We start from the raw sequence: 22,893 nt of genomic DNA on the forward strand, positions 1-22,893 counted from the left end.
GTGGTCCTGCATATGTTTCAGACATAATATAGCTTGGACGAGCAATCCTGTTATAGTCCTCTCGAGCATCCTGTTATATAGCTCCTGCGAGCATCCTGATCGGTAGTTATTTTTCATGTGTTGCACACTACTCAGCTCTTTATGAGCGTCTTGTTACATGATTCGATCGGTTGTGATCGAGCATATATTGCAGACGCAAACGTAGCTCTATGTGAGCATCCTCATATAGGCTTTTATGAGCTTCTTGACATGGCTAGCTTGAACTCCTTGTTACCTTATCCGGTGCTCCTTGATATTAACTTTTAGAGTTACCTGATACGCTTTATGAGCTTCCTGATTTATACTCTTATGAGTTTCCTGTTTAGCTCGGATAAGTGTCCTGTTACATGGCTCATCTGAGCATCCTGATATGGCTCAAGAGTGTGCTCTCTAATTATGTGCCCTAATGGGTACCCCTGATTATGAGTTGATGGTTTACTGTTGTGTACACCTTGTGTGTACTACCTAAGCTGAATATCCATCGAAATTTCAATGATTCAACGAATAAATCCCTGAAATGAAAAATTATGAGATTAAATGAATTATATCTTGAGTGCTTTTGAAATACCTGAAAGTGTAACATGCTGAGCTCATCCATGTTTAATTGATCCATAAATGAAATATGTGACTAACTTGCTTACTTGAGTGTATGTGATGAGGAAAATTGCCAATTTGTTGGGAAGCATGTTATTATATACTTATTTTATTGAATGCGATTGGTAAGTTTAATTCTTGTTATACGAACTTACTAAGCATTAAATGCTTACTAGGTTTTATTTTCTCTATTTTATAGTGTTCGGAAGCTTGTTAAGGTTGGAGAACGTTCAAAGAATCATCACACTATCCTCCAGCTTGTTTTGGTATAAAAAGTAATATTATTTTGATATAATGGCATGTATAGGTTAAATTGGCCTACGTTGGCATGTAAATAGTTGTTTGTAACTTAGCCATTGGAATGGTAAAAATAGATTGTTTTGGTATGCTATTATAAGGTTATATATCATGTTTAGCTTATATGTATGTGGTTTGATTAAATTGAATTAGGATAAAATATAAATCATTACAAGAAGGTAAGTTTGATCATAAGAATATGCGATATTATTTCATACATGTTAATGATATTTGCTTGATTTATATGACTTGAATTGGATGGCAAATATATGCAAATGTTATTGTAGGTGGAAGGTTAAATTTGAGTGAGAAATAAGGCTAAGAAATGGCCTTATTTTGTCCACACGGGTAGACACACGGGCATGTGTCTAGATCATGTGTGATACACGGCCTGGCACATGGGCATGTGGTTTGGCCGTGTGTCTCCTGCATATTAAAATTTAGAAGCAGAACGCTCAGAATTAGGCACACGGAAAGAGACACGGGCGTTTGTCTTAGCCGTGTGTGACATATAGCCTAAAACACGGGTGTGTGTTTGGCCGTGTGAAACTTGCACCTAATTTGTGAAAATTAAATTGACCACACAGCCTAGCACACAGGCATGTGGCATGTAATACCCCCTACCCGTATTCATTGCCAGCATAGGGTACGAGGTATTACCGGAGTTTACGAATTTTTTATATGCAATATAGCCCCTTTATAAATATCTAACCTTCCCTGCAATATTAAATCGAGACCAATCCACATCAACCAAACCAATTCAACATATTTTCAAGATAAATTCATGCATATTTATGAGATAACGTCATCATATACCCAAAACCAGGTTTGTTAACCATACTAATGGCTAACTTTACATTCATTTCACGTTAACATTTATTTTATTAGCTTATACATGCCATTGATTTCCAAAATAAAGTTTCTTTATATACCGAAATCCTGAGGTTGATAGTGTGATGTGTCTCAGACCAAACCTGACCTCCGAGCTCTTAACACTACAAAACAGGGGAAAATGAAACAGGGTAAGCACTTTGTGCTTAGTAAGCTCATGTAACAAGAGTTATACTTACCTAATATTTTCAATACAATACAATAAACATTCATATATCCATTCAATGCATTATTACCCTAACATGCACAAACTCAATATTCAAGTTAGTATAATAATTTCCATGTACCAATAATATATACTATAATTGATGAGCTCATTAATACCATGATTTCCATTTCCTTATATTTTTTTTCATATTTATCTCGTTGAATTTCTTGGAATTTTATAGATTTTCAGAGGTACACTTTTATTGTAGATTTCTGGGTCCGTCAATTCATATTCATGTGCGCACATTTCCATTTCAGAGAGCACACTCCCGTGAACCTCATCCTTACAGCGGGATTACCAGTCCAGGCTAAATCCCCTGTAATATAAACTCATAGAGTATTGTCGGGATTACCAGTCCAGGCTAAATCCCCTACAGCGACAATTACTCTAATGAGCTTGGATCTGAATTACCAGTCCAGGCTAAATTCAGACCCTGATTCGGATTACCCGTCCGGGCTAAATCCATTTTACACATATTCTTCGGGAGGGCTATATCAGAATAGGATCACCCATCTGGGCTAGATCCTTTTTACCGTCAATTCCTTTTCAAAGATCCATCGAAATTTCCTTTCATTCAACCGGGATTTCTTCCTCTTTTATCAAATATATCAATGTTTCATAAATTTTCATACAATGAACTTTCAAATCATATTCACATCAATAACATACATTTCAAGCATTTAAGAATATAATTCAAGTTACATGAACTTACCTTGATACTTGTTCGTGTACAAAAATCTACTAATCCTGAACTTTTTCCTTTCCTCAATCTAGCTTCGTATTTGAATTTTTTGGATTTAAATAAATAAATTTAATTATCAATTTAATACATTTCATGTTCATATGCAACAATTTCTATAATTTCATTATTATTTATAGTTTATTCAAAGCTGTCTATTTGAGTCATAGTCACTAAATTATTTATAACTCAAGTTGTAGTACTCCAAATTAAGATACGTTAATTTTATCTAAAACTAGACTCATATATCTTCTTACCATAAAATTTTCAGAATTTTTGGTTTAGCCAATAAGTACAGTTTATTCTTTAAAGTCACCCCTGTTCTGCTGTCTGACAGTTCTGACCCTTTTTCACTAAAAATTAATTATCTTCTCATACAGGATTTAGATGATGTTCCTGTTTCTTTATATTGAAAATAGACTTATTAAAAATTCTATACATATAAATTTAATCCAATAATTATTTTTATTCAATTTTTTATGATTTTTCAAAGTTAGAACAGGGGAACTCGAATTCATTCTGACCTTGTCTCACAAAATTTATTATATCTCATGATTTACAGATCCATTGCTTACACCGTTTCTTCTATGAGAAACTAGACTCAATAAGCTTTAATTTCATATTTTTTTATCTTCTAATTCGATTCCTACTATTTATGGTGATTTTTCAAAATTAGTCTACTGCTGCTGTCCAATATTGTTTTAGTGCAAGCTGTTTATTACCATTTTTCCCCTAAGCTTTTAATAAATAACAATTTCGTCCCTACTCAATTAACTTCTCAATTGAGCTGATTTTTCTCAATTAACACTTTATTCTATCACCTTAAACTAGTTTACAACCTTTAGGGATCAAATTTTCAGCAATAGCTTTAATTCCAAACATTTTCACAATTAGGTCCTAAAAATCAATTTCTATTGAAATTACGTAATAAAATCATATCATAAGCAAATTAAAGCTTTAATTTCATTATATTTCATCAAAAAATTACATAAATCAACCATGATGACTTTCAATTTCATCCATGAAATCAAAAACTAATGAATTTAATAATAGGACCTAGTTGTAAAAGTCTTAGAAACACAAAAATTGCAAGAAAAAGGCAAGGATTAACTCACTTGGAGCAAAAATTATGGAATACCAGCTTAGATAACCCTCATATGGCATTTTTAGCTACTGGAATTGAAGAGAAATGAAGAGAAATCTAGATATTTCCTATTTAGTCCTAGTTTTATTTAGTTAATTTTGCAATATTCCAATTTTGCCCTTAATTTATCAATTTTCCTGCTGATTTCATGCCCTTGCCGTCCAGCCCAAATAAATTTTGGGTCTAATTCCTTTTAAATCCTCTCTTATTAGACACTTAAGCTATTTAATCATCTCATCCACTTTTACACCTTTTACAATTTAGTCCTTTTCATTTAATTAACTATCCAAACATTAAAATTTCCTAACGAAATTTTAATACCACATTACTAACATTTCATAAATATTTGTAAAATTATTTTCGACTCGGTTTTACGAGATAGAGGTCTCGATACCTTATTTTACCCAATTTCTTCAATAATTTCTTTTTCTAACTAACCACTAAATTGGTAAAATTTTTCTATCAATATTTTCATACGATTTTCCTATCATATCAATTTTCATGCAAAAATATTGAAATAAATTTCTCCTTAAATCGGATTAGTGGTTATGAAACCACTATTCCGATAACCTTGAATTTAGGCCATTACAACTCTCCCCTCTTTTAGGATTTTCGTCCTCGAAAATCTTACCAGTAAATAGGTTTGGGTGTTGTTTCCTCATTGCCTCCTCCGGTTCCCATGTCGCTTCCTCAATCCCATGCTTTTGCCACAATACTTTCACCAAATTTATCTTTTTATTTCTGAGCTCTTTTGTCTCCCGTGCCAATATCTTGACTGGTTCTTCACTGTAAGTCATATCCGGTTGAATCTCCACTTTTGTCGGAGAAATAATATGTGAAGGATCTGATCGATATCGTCGTAACATAGATACATGAAAAATATTATGGATTCTATCAAGTTCCAGTGGTAATGCCAATCGATAAGCGACTGGTCCAATTCTTTCTATGATTTCATATGGCCCGATAAATCTTGAACTCAGTTTACCCTTTAGACCGAATCGAAGAGCTTTCTTCCAAGAAGACACTTTCAGGAATACCTTGTCACCGACTTGAAATTTAATCTCTTTTCGTTTAAGGTCGGCATATGATTTTTGACGATCGAAAGCTGCTTTTAGACTATCCCGAATAACCTTTACTTTTGCTTCTGTTTCCCGGATCAAATCAACCCCATGTATCTTTCTTTCACTAAGCTCTACCTAATATAACGGTGTTCTACATTTTCTACCATACAAAGCTTCATACGGAGCCATTTTAATACTAGACTGATAACTATTATTGTAAGCAAATTCAATCAAAGGTAGATACCTCTCCCAATTACCTTCAAACTCTAGTAAACAATATCGAAGCATATCTTCCAATACTTAAATTACAAGCTCAGATTGACCATCTGTCTGAGGATGAAATGCAGTGCTGAAATACAACTGAGTACCTAAGGCTTTTTGCAATTTGTCCCAGAAACGAGACGTAAATCGGGGATCTCTATCTAATATAATAGAGACAGGCACTCCATGTAGCCTGACAATCTCAGATATGTATAGTTCAGCTAATTTATCTAAAGAATAATCCATACGTACCGGAATAAAGTGCGCTGACTTTGTCAATCGGTCAACAATCACCCAAATAGCATCTTTTTTCCTCAGAGATAAAGGTAACCCCGATACAAAATCCATAGTGATTCTCTCCCATTTCCATTCCGGTATAGTAATTGGCTGAAGTAACCCGAAGGTACCTGATGTTCAGCTTTAACTTGCTGACATATTAAACACCTTGATACAAACTTAGAGATATCATGTTTTATTCCCGACCACTAGTACATATTTTTCAGATCATTATACATTTTATTACTCCCCGGATGTACAGACATAGTACCGCTGTGAGCCTTGCGTAGAATCTTCTGTATGAGCTCTGAATTCTGAGGTACACATACCCTACCTCTGAATAATAAACAACCATCAGAACCAATCTGAAATTCAGAATCATTACCTGACTCACACTGTGCCCGTTTAACCTGTAACTTCTCATCATTATTCTGAGCTTCACATATTTGCTATAAAAATGTTGGTTTAGCTCTCAATTCAGCTATGATTGAACCATCATTAGTCAGTGACAACCGGGTATTCATAGTTCGTAAAACAAATAGAAATTCCCTGCTTAAAGCATCAGCTACAACATTAGCTTTACCCGGATGGTAATCAATAATCAAATCATAATCCTTTATCAGTTCAAGCCACCTGCGCTGTCTCAAATTCAAATCTTTCTGTGTCATCAAATATTTCAAGCTTTTATGATCAGCATAAATATGACATTTCTGACCGTACAAGTAATGCCGCCATATCTTCAGTGCAAATACAATAGCAGCTAATTCAAGATCATGTACTGGGTAATTTCTTTCATGTGGTTTAAGTTGTCTTGAAGCATAGGCTATTACTTTACCTTCTTGCATCAAAACACAACCTAAACCATTAAATGAGGCATCACTGTAAATAACAAATTCCTTACCCGGTTCAGGCTGCACTACAGGTGCTTTCATTAGTAGATCTTTCAATCGGTTGAAACTCTGCTGACATTCATCAGTCCACTCGAACTTTACATCTTTCTGCAATAATCGAGTCATTGGAGAAGCTATCAGAGATAATCCCTGTACAAATCTTTGATAATAACCAGTTAAACCCAAGAAACTTCTAACTTCAGATACATTCTTTGGTGGATTCCAATTAACAATAGCTGAGATTTTACTTGGATCTACCCTGATGCCTTCGGCAGATACAATGTGTCCAAGAAAACCCACTTCTCAAAGCCAAAATTCACATTTACTGAATTTATCATATAACTACTTCTCTCGTAGAATTTGCAACACAATTCTCAAATGTTCTACATGTTCTTCTTCATCCCGAGAATAAAGCAAAATATCATCAATGAATATTACTACAAATCTGTCTAAATACGGTCTGAATATTCGGTTCATCAAATCCATGAATACCACAGGTGCATTAGTTAGCCCAAACGGCATAACCAGAAACTCATAATGCCCGTACCTGGTTCTAAAAGCTGTTTTTGGCACATCTGACTCCTTTACCCGTAGCTGATAATAACCCGATCGAAGATCAATCTTTGAAAACACAGTAGCACCTTTCAGCTGATCAAAAAAATCATCAATCCAGGTAACGGGTACTTATTCTTTATGGTTACTTTATTAAGCTTTCGGTAGTCGATACACAATCTCAAAGACCCGTCTTTCTTTTTCACAAACAGAACCGGAGCACCCCAAGGTGAATGACTCAGTCGGACAAACCCCCTGTCAACAAGTTCTTGCAACTGTGTCTTTAACTCCTTTAATTCTGTAGGAGCCATCCGGTACGGAGCTATGGAGATCGGAGTAGTTCCCGAAATCAAATCTATAGAAAATTCCACTTCTCTTTCTGGTGGCAACCCTGATAATTCCTCTGGAAACACATCAGAAAATTCACATACCACTGGAACTGCCTGTATTTTTGACTTAGATACTTTGGTATCGAGTACACAAGCCAAGTAAGCATCATACCTTTTTTTGACATACCTCTGTTCTGCCATTACTGAAATCACATCAGATAACCCTTCTGTCTGATCAGATTTAACCCGGAGCAACTCACCATTCTGACATTTTAGCATAATATATTTTTGTCTAGAATTTACTAGTGCATCATGCTGGGTTAACCAATCTATGCCCAATATTACGTTAAATTCATCAAATGGCAATAACATCAAATCAGCCAGGAAACAATAACCTCTTACCATCAGTGGATAATTTTTACAAATTTTATCCACCAAAACAAATTGACTCAGGGGGTTCGAGACTCTAACCACAAATTCAGTAGGTTCAACAGATAAATTTTTTACAATTGCAAGTTTAACACATATATATGAATGCGTAGAATCAGGATCAATCAATGCAGTAATATCAGTATCAAGTAAAGAAAATGTACCAGTAATAATATCGGATGCTGAGGCATCTTCTCTTGCACGGATGGCATATGTCCTAGCAGGTGTTCGTGCTTCAGACCTGCCTGCAATATCTTTCGTAGCTCCTCGGCTACCACTGACATTACCAGATGGTCGAGGTGGTCTGCCCCTCGAAACTGGATTACTTAGCTTCAATATATGTTTGGCTTCTTTTTCACCTCTTTTTGGACAATCTCTAAGGAAATGGTCGAAAGAACCACATCGGTAACAAGCCCCATTCTTAATTCGGCATTCACCAAAATGGATTTTATTACAGTACTGGCATATCGACTTAGGGGTACCAACACTGCCAACACTGGTAACTGATGGAGTGGAAGGTCTTGGATTAGTATGTTGAGAACCTCGCTGTTTACTCGAATACCCAGTGGCTGAGGTAGAACGATCCTGGTACTTCTTCAATTTCTTTGGAGCAGAAAACTAGGTTTTTCCCATCGGTCTTTTACTAAAAATTCAAGCTTCCCTCTCAGCCTGTTTCTTTTCTTTGCTTAATTCTTCTGCTTTATAAGCTCTCTCTGCTAATATAGCAAACTCTCGAATTTCAAGAATTCCGATCAGTAGCTTAATGTCTTCATTCAACCCTTCTTCGAATCGTTTGCACATTTCAGCTTCTGACTGTACCCATTCTCGAGCATATTTATTCAATCGAACAAATTCTCTTTCATACTCAGATACCGATCTGTTATCCTGTTTCAGCTCAAGAAATTCTTTTCTCTTCTGATCGAGAAACCTCTGGCTGATATATTTCTTTCCGAACTCGGTTTGAAAGAATTCCCATGTAACTTTTTCTTTAGGAACAACTGAAGCTTTAGTATTCCACCAATGGTACGCTGTGTCTTTTAGCAGTGAGACGGCATATTTCAGACATTCTTCTGGTATACAAGATAATTCCTTCAAAACCCGAGTAGTGTTTTCTAACCAGAATTCAGCCCATTCGGAATTATCATCAACTGCTGCTCGAAATTCTTCTGCCCCATATTTTCGAATTTTATCTACTGGAGCTTTCCCTTTTCTGACAGATTCAGTACCTGTACCCTGTGGGATTTCGGGAACCGATGGAGGAGCAGGAGGGGGAGCTTGAACTTGCTGCACTACAGGGTTAGTTCTTAAGTATTGACTAAACCATTCATTCATCATTTGAAAGAGGGCTATTTTTGCCTCCTCCCCTCGATCCTCTGTCTCGGGCCTTCTACTGCTAGTTTCTTCTCTTTGTACTAAAGCCGGAGCATGACTCCCAGCTTCTTCAGATTGAGCTTGGTCGATAGACATTTACTATAAGAAAAACACATTTAAATGGTCAGGAGATATCACACTATCAATAATAATTTAAATGGCATGTATAGCTAATCCCATATTTACTATGTCGGTCTGAGAACTGGCTAAACTGTAGCTCTGATACCAACAAATGTAATACCCCCTACCGGTATTCATTGCCGGAATAGGGTACGAGGTATTACCGGAGTTTACAATTTTTTTTATATGCAATATAGCCCCTTTATAAATATCTAACCTTCCCTGCAATATTAAATCGAGACCAATCCACATCAACCAAACCAATTCAACATATTTTCAAGATAAATTCATGCATATTTATGAGATAACGTCATCACATACCCAAAATCAGGTTTGTTAACCATACTAATGGCTAACTTTACATTCATTTCACGTTAACATTTATTTTATTAGCTTATACATGCCATTGATTTCCAAAATAAAGTTTCTTTATATACCGAAATCCTGAGGTTGATAGTGTGATGTGTCTCAGACCAAACCTGACCTCCGAGCTCTTAACACTACAAAACAGGGGAAAATGAAACAGGGTAAGCACTTTGTGCTTAGTAAGCTCATGTAACAAGAGTTATACTTACCTAATATTTTCAATACAATACAATAAACATTCATATATCCATTCAATGCATTATTACCCTAACATGCACAAACTCAATATTCAAGTTAGTATAATAATTTCCATGTACCAATAATATATACTATAATTGATGAGCTCATTAATACCATGATTTCCATTTCCTTATATTTTTTTTCATATTTATCTCGTTGAATTTCTTGGAATTTTTGATAGATTTTCAGAGGTACACTTTTATTGTAGATTTCTGGGTCCGTCAATTCATATTCATGTGCGCACATTTCCATTTCAGAGAGCACGCTCCCGTGAACCTCATCCTTACAGCGGGATTACCAGTCCAGGCTAAATCCCCTGTAATATAAACTCATAGAGTATTGTCGGGATTACCAGTCCAGGCTAAATCCCCTACAGTGACAATTACTCTAATGAGCTTGGATCTGAATTACCAGTCCAGGCTAAATTCAGACCCTGATTCGGATTACCCGTCCGGGCTAAATCCATTTTACACATATTCTTCGGGAGGGCTATATCAGGATAGGATCACCCATCTGGGCTAGATCCTTTTTACCGTCAATTCCTTTTCAAAGATCCATCGAAATTTCCTTTCATTCAACCGGGATTTCTTCCTCTTTTATCAAATATATCAATGTTTCATAAATTTTCATACAATGAACTTTCAAATCATATTCACATCAATAACATACATTTCAAGCATTTAAGAATATAATTCAAGTTACATGAACTTACCTTGATACTTGTTCGTGTACAAAAATCTACTAATCCTGAACTTTTTCCTTTCCTCGATCTAGCTTCGTATTTGAATTTTCTGGATCTAAATAAATAAATTTAATTATTAATTTAATACATTTCATGTTCATAAGCAACAATTTCTACAATTTTATTATTATTATTTATAGTTTATTCAAAGCTGTCTATTTGAGTCATAGTCACTAAATATTTATAACTTGAGCTACAGAACTCCAAATTAAGATCCGTTAATTTTAGCTGAAACTAGACTCATATATATTCTTACCATAAAATTTTCAGAATTTTTGGTTTAGCCAATAAGTACAGTTTATTCTTTAAAGTCACCCCTGTTCTGCTGTTTGACAATTCTGACCATTCTTCACTAAAAATTAATTATCTCTTCATACAGGATTTAGATGATGTTCCCGTTTGTTTCTCTTGAAAATAAACTCATTCATAATTGTAGACATATAAATTTAAGCCCATAATTATTTTTATTCAATTTTTTTATGATTTTTCAAAGTCAGAACAGGGGAACTCGAATTCATTCTGACCTTGTCTCACAGAATTCATTATATCTCATGATTTACAGATCTATTGCTTACACCGTTTCTTCTATGAGAAACTAGACTCAATAAGATTTTATTTCATATTTTGTTCATCTTCTAATTCGATTCCTAAAATTTATGGTGATTTTTCAAAGTTAGTCTACTGCTACTGTCCAATATTGTTTTAGTGCAAGCTGTTTATTACCATTTTCCCCTAAGCTTTTAATAAATAACAATTTCGTCCCTACTCAATTAACCTCTCAATTGAGCTGATTTTTCTTAATTAACACTTTATTATATCACCTTAAACTAGTTTACAACCTTTAGGGATCAAAATTTCAGCAATAGACTTTAATTGCAGATATTTTTACAATTAGGTCCTAAAAATCAATTTCTATTAAAGTTACCTAATAAAATCATCTCATAAAAAAATTAAAGCTTTGATTTCATTCTATTTCATCAAAAACTTACAGTACTCAACCATGGTGACTTTTAATTTCATCCATGAAATCAAAAACTAATAAATTTAGTAGTAGGACCTTGTTGTAAAAGTCTTAGAAACACAAAAATTGCAAGAAAAAGGCAAGGATTAACTCACTTGGAGCAAAAATTATGGAATACCAGCTTAGATAACCCTCCTATGACATTTTTAGCTGCTGGAATTGAAGAGAAATGAAGTGAAATCTAGATATTTCCTATTTAGTCCTAGTTTTATTTAGTTAATTTTGCAATATTCCAATTTTTCCCTGAATTTATCAATTTTCCTGCTGATTTCATGTCCTTACCGTCCAGCCCAAATAAATTTTGGGTCTAATTCCTTTTAAATCCTCTCTCATTAGACACTTAAGCTATTTAATCATCCCATCCACTTTTACACCTTTTACAATTTAGTCCTTTTCATTTAATTAACTATCCAAACATTAAAATTTCCTAACGAAATTTTAATACCACATTACTAACATTTCATAAATATTTATAAAATTATTCTTGACTCGGTTTTACTAGATAGAGGTTCTGATACCTTATTTTACCCAATTTCTTCAATAATTTCTTTTTCTAACTAACTACTATATCAGTAAAATTTTTCTATCAATATTTTCATATGATTTTCCTATCATATCAATTTTCATGCAAAAATATTGAAATAAATTTCTCCTTAAATCGGATTTGTGGTTATGAAACCACTATTCCGATAACCTTGAATTGAGGCCATTACATGGCAGGTTGTGTGGCACAAGTTAGAGAGTTACACGGGTAAGGACACGGGCTGGGATACGGCCGTGTGCCTCACATCGAATCCCTACACGGCCTGAGACATGGGCATGTCACTTGGCTATGTGAGCCACACAGCCTACTCACAAGGGCGTGTGATCCTTGTATTAATGAAAATTTTTAAATTTTGCGAAAAATTCTCTGAGATCCCGATTTAGTCCTAACTTGATTCTAATGTTTAAATTGGGTCTCGAGGGCCCATTCAATGGACAATATGATTATTTTCGGATATGAATAGGAAAATATATGAGTTATCTGTAATTGTTCTGTAAACTCTGGTAATGTTCTGTAGCCTTGTACCGGCGACGGTTACGGGTTAGGGGTGCTACATTTATTGGTATCAGAGCTACAGTTTAGCCGATTCTCAGACTAACGTAGCAAGTACGAGTTTAGCTATACATGCCATTATATGATTTATGATAGTGTGATATCTCCTGACCATTTTTTAAATGTGTTTTTTCATATAGTAATGTCATCCAACCAAGATAGAGCTGAATTTGAGGAGGCTGAGAGCAATGCTCAAGCTTCCGTTCAATGAACTATATTTGGTAGTAGTAGAAGGCACGTATCTGAGGGCCGAGGTGAGGAGGCAAAAGAAGCCTTCTTTCAAATGATGAATGAGTGGTTCACTGAATATTTGAGAACAAATCCTGCTGTACAACAACCTCCCCCACCTACTCCTCAACCAATTCTAGGGATGCCACAAGGTGCTGAACATGTTAGAATCGGTAAGCCTTCAGTGGACAAAATTCGTAAGTATGGGGTAGAAGAATTTAGGGCTACTACCGTTGATGATCCAGAGAGGGCTGAGTTTTGGTTGGAAAATACCATCAGGGTTTTAGATGAATTATCATGTACACCAGCTGAGTGTCTAAAATGTGCTGTATCACTGTTCAAAGACACAGCTTATCATTGGTGGAATACTATAACTTCTATTGTACTGAGAGAAAATGTTAAATGGGAATTCTTCCAGACTAAATTTAGAAAGAAGTACATCAGTCAGAGATTTTTGGATCAGAAAAAGAAATAATTTTTAGTACTTAAATAGGGAAACATGACTGTATTTGAGTACGAGTGAGAAATTTTTCGGCTAAGTAAGTATGCCAGAGAATGGGTTCCGACCGAGGCTGATATGTGTAAACGTTTTGAAGAAGGTTTGAGTGAAGATATCAAACTGTTGATTGGAATTCTTGAATTAAGGGAATTTGTGGTACTGGCTGATAGAGCACACAAAGCTGTGGAATTTAGTAAAGAAAAAAAACAAGCAGAGAGCGAAGCTTGGGTATCTGGTAAAAGATTTATGGGCAAGTTACAATCATCTACTTTAAAGAAATCAGAAAAGTACCATGATCATGCTACCACCTTTACGAGATATTCTAGGAAAGAGCGAGGCAACGTTCTAACCCGATATCTTTGTCTCTATTTGTAATGAGTGTGGAAATGTTGGTAATCCCAAACTGAATTGTAAATATTGTAACAAATTTCATTTTGGAGAATGTCGTTTGAGAAGTGGAGTATGTGATAGATGTTGTTCTGTTGACCATTTTCTCAAAGATTGTCCAAAAAGGATTGAAAAAGATATTGATCAGACTTCGGAGCCGAGTAATCCCATCTTGAAAGGCAGACTACCTCATCACCCCGGCAACGTCAGTGGTAGCTAAGGCACTACAAAAGATTCAATATTTAAATTAAGGTACGAGCACCAGCGATGACATATGCTATTCATGCAAGATAGGATGCCTCTGCACTGGACGTCATTACTGGTACATTTTCTCTTCTTAATATTGATATTACTACTTTGATTGAGCCTGGTTCCACACATTCATACATATGCACAAATTTAGTGTCTCTTAAAAATTTACCTGTTGAATTCTCTGAATTTGTGGTTAAAGTTTCATACCTCCTAGGCTAGTATGTTATGGTGGATAAAATTTGTAAAAACTGTCCGTTGATGGTAAAGGGTTATTGCATTTCAGCTAATCTAATGTTGTTGCCTTTTGATGAATTTGATGTGATTTTGGGAATGGATTGGCTAACTTAACATGATGTAATGGTAAATTGTAAACAGAAATATATTGTGTTGAAATATCAGAATGGTGAGTTACTCCATGTTGAATATGATAAACTAGATGGGTTATCTACTGTGATCTCAACAATATCAGCACAGAAATATATCAGAAAGGGGTATGATGCTTATCTTGCATATGTATTAGATACTAAAGTATCTGAGTCGAAGATTTAGTTAGTACCGGTTGCTTGTGAATTTCCTGATGTATTTTTGAAAGAATTACTTAGTTTACCATCGGTTAGAGAAATGTAATTCTCTATAGATCTTATTTCGGGGACAACACCGATATCCATAGCACTCTACAAAAAGGCTCCACTGAATTGAAAGAGTTGAAAGCAGAGTTGCAAGAATTGATTGATAGTGGCTTTGCTCGACCCAGTTTTTCACCTTGGGGTGTACAGGTGTTTTTTCTAAAGAAGAAAGATGGATTATTGAGGTTGTGTAAAGTTTCAATTAAGAACAAGTATCCACTACCTTGAATTGATGATCTATTTGACCAGTTGAAAGGTGCCACTGTATTTTCGAAGATTGATCTTCGTTCCGGTCACTATCAGTTATGGGTAAAAGAATCAGATGTTTCAAAGAAAGCTTTCAGAACCAGGTACGGGCATTATGCATTTGTTGTGATGCCATTTGGTTTGACAAATACACCTGCGATATTTATGGATTTGATGAACAGAATCTTCAGACTGTATTTAGACAGATTTGTAGTGGTATTTATTAATGATATTCTAGTATATTCCTAAGATGAAAATGAACATGTTGATCATTTGTGAATAGTATTACAAACACTGCGTGAGAAACAATTGTATGCCAAATTTAGTAAACTTGAATTTTAGCTACGGGAATTTGGTTTCCTTGAACATATAGTATGTGTAGAAGGTATTCGGGTGGATCTGAATAAAATTTCAGCCATTGTTAATTGGAAACCACGAAAGAATACGTCTGAAGTTAGAAAGTTTCTAGGATTAGCTGGGTATTATCGAATGTTTGTTAAAGGGTTTTCAATGATAGCTTCTTCGATGACTCGTCTATTGCAAAAAGATGTGAAGTTCGAGTAGTCTGATAAATGTTAGTAGAGTTTTGACAGATTGAAAGCCTTATTGACAGAAGCACCTGTGTTAGTTCAGCCTGAATATGGTAAATAATTTGTAATTTATAGTGATGCATAATTAAATGGTTTAGGATATGTATTGATGCAAAAGTTAAAGAAAAAACCTATGCTTCAAGGCAACTAAAATCACATGAGAAGAATTACCCAATACATGATCTTGAATTGGCAGTCATTGTGGTTGCACTGAAAATTTGCTGGCATTATCTTTTTGGTGAAAAATGTCACATCTTTACTGATCATAAAAGTTTGAAGTATTTGATGTCACAGAAAGACTTGAACTTAAGGCGGTGCAGGTGACTTGAATTATTGAAAGCTTATGACCTTGTTATTGACTATCATCTGGGAAAAGCTAATGTGGTTGCTGATGCCCTAAGCAGAAAGCCTTTATTTGCCTTGCGAGTGATGAATACTTGATTGTCATTATCAGATGATGGTTCAATTATAGCTGAGTTAAAAGTTAGACCAATATTCTTGCAACAAATCTGTGAAGATAAAAAAAGTGAGGATGAATTACAAGCTAAACGAGAACAATGTGAGTTGGATTCTGATTCAAAATTTCAGATTGGGTCCAATGATTGCCTGTTATTCAAAGAAAGAATATACGTACTGAGGAATTCAGAACTGGTACAGAAGATTTTACATAAAGCTCATAATGGTAACATGTCTATCCATCCTGGTAATAATAAAATGTATAATGATATGAAAAATATGTACTAGTGGTGGGGAATGAAACAAGATATTTCTGAATTTTTATCTAAATATTTGATAAGTTAGCATGTAAAAGCTAAACACCAGTAGCCATCGGGATTATTATAGCTAGTTACAGTTTTGAAATAGAAATGGGAAAGAATTACCATGGACTTTGTATCGGGATTACCCTTGTCTCCAAAGAAGAACGATGTTATTTGGGTAATTGTCGACCGGTTGACAAAGTCTCTCACTTTATTCTGGTACGTATGGATTTTTCCTTGGATAGATTAGCTGAATTATATGTTTCTGAGATTCTTAGATTGCGTGGAGTGTTAGATTGAATGGAGTGCCTGTCTCCATTATTTCAGACAGAGATACTTGATTTACATCTCGATTCTGGAATAAATTGCAAAAAGCTTTAGGTATACAATTAAATTTCAGTACCACATTCCATCCTCAGATTGATGGACAACCCGAATGTGTTATACAGATTTTAGAAGATATGCTTCGGTGTTGTGTGCTTGAATTTAAAGGTAACTGGGAAAAGTATTTGCCTTTAGCTGAATTTGCCTATAATAACTGTTATCAGTCTAGCATTAAAATGGTACCATATGAGCCTCTGTATAGTCGTAAATGTAGAACTCCATTGTATTGGACAGAGCTCAATGAGAAAAAAATACATGGAGTTGACTTAGTCTATGAAACTGAAGAAAAAATGAAGATGATTCAAGACAGTTTGAAAGTAGCCTCATTCGTCAGAAGTCTTATACCGGTCTTAAACGAAAAGAAGTAGAGTTTCAAGTCAGCGATAAGGTATATTTGAAAGTATCACCTTGGAAGAAAGTCCTCTAGTTTGGCCGTAAAGGAAAACTGAGTCCACGGTTCATTAGGCCATATGAAATAATAGAAAGAATTGGACCTGTTGCATGCCGATTAGCGTTAAAACCAGAGCTTGTTAGAATTCATAATTTTTTTCATGTGTCTATGTTGCAACGACATCGGTCGGATCCTTCACATGTTATTTCTCAGACAGAAGTTGAGATTCAACTTGATATGACTTACAATGAGGAACCGATCAAAATCTTAGCACATGAAACAAAAGAGTTAAGAAACAAGAAGGTGGCTTTAGTAAAAGTTATTTGGTAATGACATGGTATAAAAGAGGCTACCTGGGAACCGAAGGATACTAGGAGAAAGTAATATCTAGACCTCTTTACTGGTAAGATTTTCGAGGACAAAAATTCTTAAGGGGGAAAGTTGTAACAGCCCAATTTCAGTGAAATCAGAACAGTGGTTTTGGGACCACAAATCTGAACCAGAAAGAGAATTTATTTTAACATCAAGAACGGGGTTAACTTGCAATTTGAGTAGTTCGAGGGGAAATTTACGGTGCTAGACGACAACTGTTCATGGAAAATCGTGGCTTCTGTTAGGAAGAATACGGGGTTGTGGATAATTAAAAAGTTCATCGGTCCGTAATAATGTGTTGCCTCTGATACATTATCACTGGGATTTTAGGGTTTTATTTAGGGTTTAAGGTTATTTCCAATTAATTTGACGCACTCATGGGGTTGTAAGTGTTTCACGGGATCATCCAAAGCTGGATTCAGATATGATCGCGGGCTTAATACTAGCGATAGTGAAAGTGGATCTGAGGACTAACATGTCGATTTTAATTGCCAGTATCCGTAGCTAATTCAACTACACGCCTTTGTACCGCTAGATAGGATAGCTAAACAGAAGACCTTGGAGAAGATGCATAGTGGGTGGGACGCATCATACAACGAGGTATGGCAGTGGTGTCAAGTGTTGAAGAGGTAGGTACCTTGTTACATAACAGATCTTGAAACGAGTATCGCATACTACAACAATCACTTGCTCGATGGTTGCCGAGTGTTCAAGCATTTGTTTTGGATCTTCAAGCAATACCGGGATGCATTCTAGTACTGCAAGCCGTTATTACAAATAGACGGTACCTTTATGTATGGTAGATAGACCCATCAGTTGTTGTTGGCTGTGGCATAGGATGGTAATAGGAGGATCTTTCCAATTGCGCTTGCAAAAACACCGGGGGAGAAAGCAAACGACTGAGATTTCTTTTTGTCTAGGTTAAAAAGGCATGTTTGTCCCCAACTTGATATATGCATAATCTCAAATCAAGGAGCTAGAATACTATCCGCAATTAAACGACAGGAAGCCTCTAGGATCGCACCCACCATTGGTACTACCTAAGGTACGTTACATCCAACTACTACCAACAGCATCAGTCTACCATCAGTCTACCAGCAAAATTATTTAGTTTGTAATATTTAACTTGTATTTTTATAATTTTTGGTATGTAATCGTCATTATACAGTTATATTGACAGGGTATAAGATCATGAAGGACCGTTTTCATGAGATATTGGCAATATTGCGGTCAACTAACTCGGTAGGGGCAGCATATCTCAGAAACATACCATTCAAACAGTGGACACAAGCATATGATGGCTGGCTACAATATGGCCACATGAAATTGAACCTAACAGAATGTATCTGTAACACCTCAAACCCCCTGGACATTATGGCCAAGTCTGGCGATGTCACATGAGAGTGTTTTTGAAAACACATTAACCTTCATTTCGTTCCAGTTGTTAACTTTTACTTAGTTGGGGAAACCATGTTCTAATTGATTTGATTTAAAACATTTCTTTTACACGAAAGCTTTTGGAACCCAAATAATTTTTTGAAAACCGTTTCATTTACGAAAACCTTAGTTTATTTTAGGAAAACCATACTTTGTTGCGTTGCAGTTTATAAATCCATAATCAACAGTGCAAAATCCTAAATTAAAACCAAACTGTCCCAAAGTCCATCATACATAAAATACCCATAAGAAATAAGTGATGTAACCACAAAAACTATAAATAAGTAGTCCGATTGGGGTGGTCACCATTGAGCTCTCCACTGTACCAATCCGTTAAGTCTGGGGATTACCTACACAGATTAAATAGAAAAGGGTGAGTTTCACAAACTCAATGTGTAATCCCCACAGACAATATACATAGCAGCAGAAGTCAGTCATATATCCAAATAATAGATAATTCAAGCCTGAGCCCTTTTTAGAATCGGTGTGAACCTTAGTCTACTTAGATACAAAATCAGATACAAACTGGGCCTTAGCCCATTTCAGTTATAACATGCATAACAGAGCCAAATAACAGAATCATGCCCACCAACTCTGTCCAACCCAACACACCACGTGGGAATAAAGACGACCCACTTAACCCAACACATTGTGCTGTACCGAAACGTGGCACATAATCAGATAATTGCAGCTGTGCTGCCAGATATCAGGCTTAAGAGCCTTTAAGAACACTTCCTCCATCATAGCACCAACCCCACCTCGATGCAATGCATCATACAAATATGGGAATGCTATATTGCGACTTAACAGATCATACAATCAGTCAAATACACATGCTTAGTACATACATCACATAATTAAATCACAGGATCAGGGGTCTAAGAAATGCTTACCGACCCTACGGCAGGTCACAGTTGACTTGGGCGACCCGTGCAAACTTACAGATTATTTTAGAAAAATGGGCTCACACGCCCATATGGCCTATCTGTGTAGGCCCACATGCCCGTGTGGCCCACACGGCCCAAATTGGCCTTGATTGTATGGATCACACGGCCTGGCCCAAAAATCTCACACGCCCTTGTGGTTCACCCGTGTGGCCCACACGACCTAATTGGTCAAGCCCGTGTCCCGTACATGGTGTTTCCGGCCATCACACGACCGTGTCATGCGGCCGTATCTTGTACGCACGGCCTGGTTCATCTACCACACGATCGTGTACTGTCACCCGTGTGGCGACGATAATTTTATTTTTTAGCTTTCGTCGCTTCTCATTTTCTATATTTTCGGGTACACACCTGGAATCGTTAGAAGCTAATCTGAACTCTGAGTAGTCTTGAACCTAAATTTTGATAAATATACATTTGATTAATCACTTAGAGATTGAATTCATCTAACCGCGAAACAAGTTAAGCATCTTTCGAGTGATAAGCTATTACCTTCTATCGATTAGCAAAAATTCCACGCCCTTAGAACGTTGATGAGCGGTAACCAGCCCTTCGATGAGCCCCTAATAACCAAACGAATCCTTAGTAATCTATCAGTTAATTAATCAAACACAAAAATGCACCTTTAACTTACCGAATGTGCAACCGATTGATAAACAACAGAAACTGTTGAAAAGGAAAGACGAAAATGGAACGGAAGGGAAACAATGAGATTTTCGGCCGCAAAATAAGAGAAAACGACAAAATCTTTTGAGAAAAGAGAGAAATTTCGATAATGGGAAATAAATAGAATCCCGATAGCTCTCTAATCCCCCAATTTGCTTCCCCACTTGCCCACTCAAACTCCACTACTCAAAATCAAATTTTACTCAAACATTCCCACGGCCTTCAGCAAAAATAGTTCCCTTACTCGCACAGAGATTCGAACTCCAGACCTCTAATAACTTAACACTCAACTTAACCACCAGACCAGCAGGCCCATTTTGTTATATTTTTACACACTTTTCCTTATAAACCTACTGATCAGAGATAGGGATTTATTCATATAAGACAAAAATTTTTCCCAAGTAAGGCTTGAACTTGGGACCTCACGCACACACACTCAGAATATTTAACCATTGAAGCAGAGACACACTTGTGTGTCTCCCATGCACAAAACAAACACATAAGTTTTGGGGTGTTATAGCATCAATTCTATTTTAAAGGGAACGCGTCATTTTTCGATAACTGCAGTTGTGAAAGAAATATACTTTCATCTGGCAGAACTGTTCCCGAAACAAGAGGTGAGTTATGTCGGGATATTGTAGGGAGGCCATGTATGGTGTCTGAAGGTAGTGGAAGAAATTAATAATGGTAAGGCACAAGCAAACTGCATAGGCTCAGTTTGTAACTCCTGCGATGACCTATGGTTTCGGGTGACGGAGTTCGACAAGCTGGACCAAGGTGTTGCCTTAGGGGTGTACCGGGTGCACTTAAGAACTAGGACTTGCGACTGTGTGATATGTGATGCACTTCGTTATCCATGCGCTCATGCAATTGCAGATTATATGAATTTCCATTTGCATCCAATGGGCTTTGTCGACGATGTGTACAAATTATAAAACTCGTACAATGTGTGGAGACACATATTCTCACCGGTCCCAAATGAACGTAAGTGTCCGCTTGTATCACTTACTCCACTTAAGTTGTTACCCGATAGATATCTGCGTCACAAACTAAAAGGTCAACCGTGTTCGATTTGAATGAGCGACAACATGGATATTTGGGAGTGTTCAAACCAATAGAGGTTATGCGGGTGGTGTAGGAATTCGGGTCATACAATGTCGTTTTGTCCACATTGAAGTTAAACATTATTATATGTCTTCATGGGAATTGTTAGCCATTATTAAGCTAAAATAAATTTAATATTTGTTCATGTGAATTTTCAACAAAAACATTTGATATTTCTGTTTAAATCAAATCTTGGTACAATGCTATGTGAAAAAATTCAAGGTAAATTCGAATTTTGATTAGGGTTTAATGGATAGCTAAAGATTCAGAAGAACTTATATTAATTTAAATGATACAATTTACAATTCATAAGTGCATATGCTGGTCGAAATCTATGCCACATCGGGGTGGTCAATGGTTACACGCTGGATTCCTTCTAGGTTCAACTTCCGGCTGAGGTTGTGGTTTTCGCTGTTCACCTTCAATTGATGTAGATCCTTGTATTCATGCAACCTCTAGTCTATACCTAGGTGGTTAGGAAGATGACCTACCTTGATAGAACAAAGATGCTAGAGGTGTTTGTGTCACCCACGACGAATGAGCGTAATTCTGTTGAGTCTCATAAGTCGATGGGATAACGAGTGGACTCCCTATCGGTGCCTTATACATAAATGGCCTATATATCATCGTATGCATCACCGCCATCGGGAAATGGGATGACCCAGGTGTGTACCCCATCTGTGATGGATGACCAATAGTCCAACCTGACTTAAGACTAGAAACAGAAAAATGTGGTGCAATATTTTGTACTTGTGTGAAAATAAAAGAGTTAGGATACTGACCAAAATAAAATGGTACGTAATGAAGGGGTTGTGGTGAGGGTAGTGGTATTGAGGCCGTCGAGGCCGGTTCTTACGTGGATGTTGATGATGGGCCCGTCTCGCCACCCCTTGGATTTAAAGGTGCCCATCATAGCCTACTCGTATGGGGACGCCAACTCCTCTCCTCTTCGGTCAATAAATATGGCTTGTCATGGATCCTAAACCATGACATGTAATCTGGATCACATGCTAACTACGCAATGAGAATTGCGTCACGAGTAGGTAAAAAATCATACCAATTATTCCATATCTTGATGTATTACGAGTCGAATACCTACTAATTTGTATCTGATCACCGTAAGTCAATACAATGCAGATCATCAAGCTCCTGAGGTGTCACGGGAATTGATTGCCAGAATCTAAACTATCGCAACACTTTATTCGCCATGTGCATCTCAACGGTAGCATAAACTACCAATGAGACCTTAATGTGCCAGGCGTTGGGATTTACGAGGAATTCATCAAGAATTACTGCTTGAGCTAGGTCCTCATATAGTGTCCATTCAAACTATATGAACATGA

Source organism: Gossypium hirsutum, chromosome A10 (assembly GCF_007990345.1).
Source record: "Gossypium hirsutum isolate 1008001.06 chromosome A10, Gossypium_hirsutum_v2.1, whole genome shotgun sequence".
Taxonomy (NCBI): Eukaryota; Viridiplantae; Streptophyta; class Magnoliopsida; order Malvales; family Malvaceae; genus Gossypium; species Gossypium hirsutum.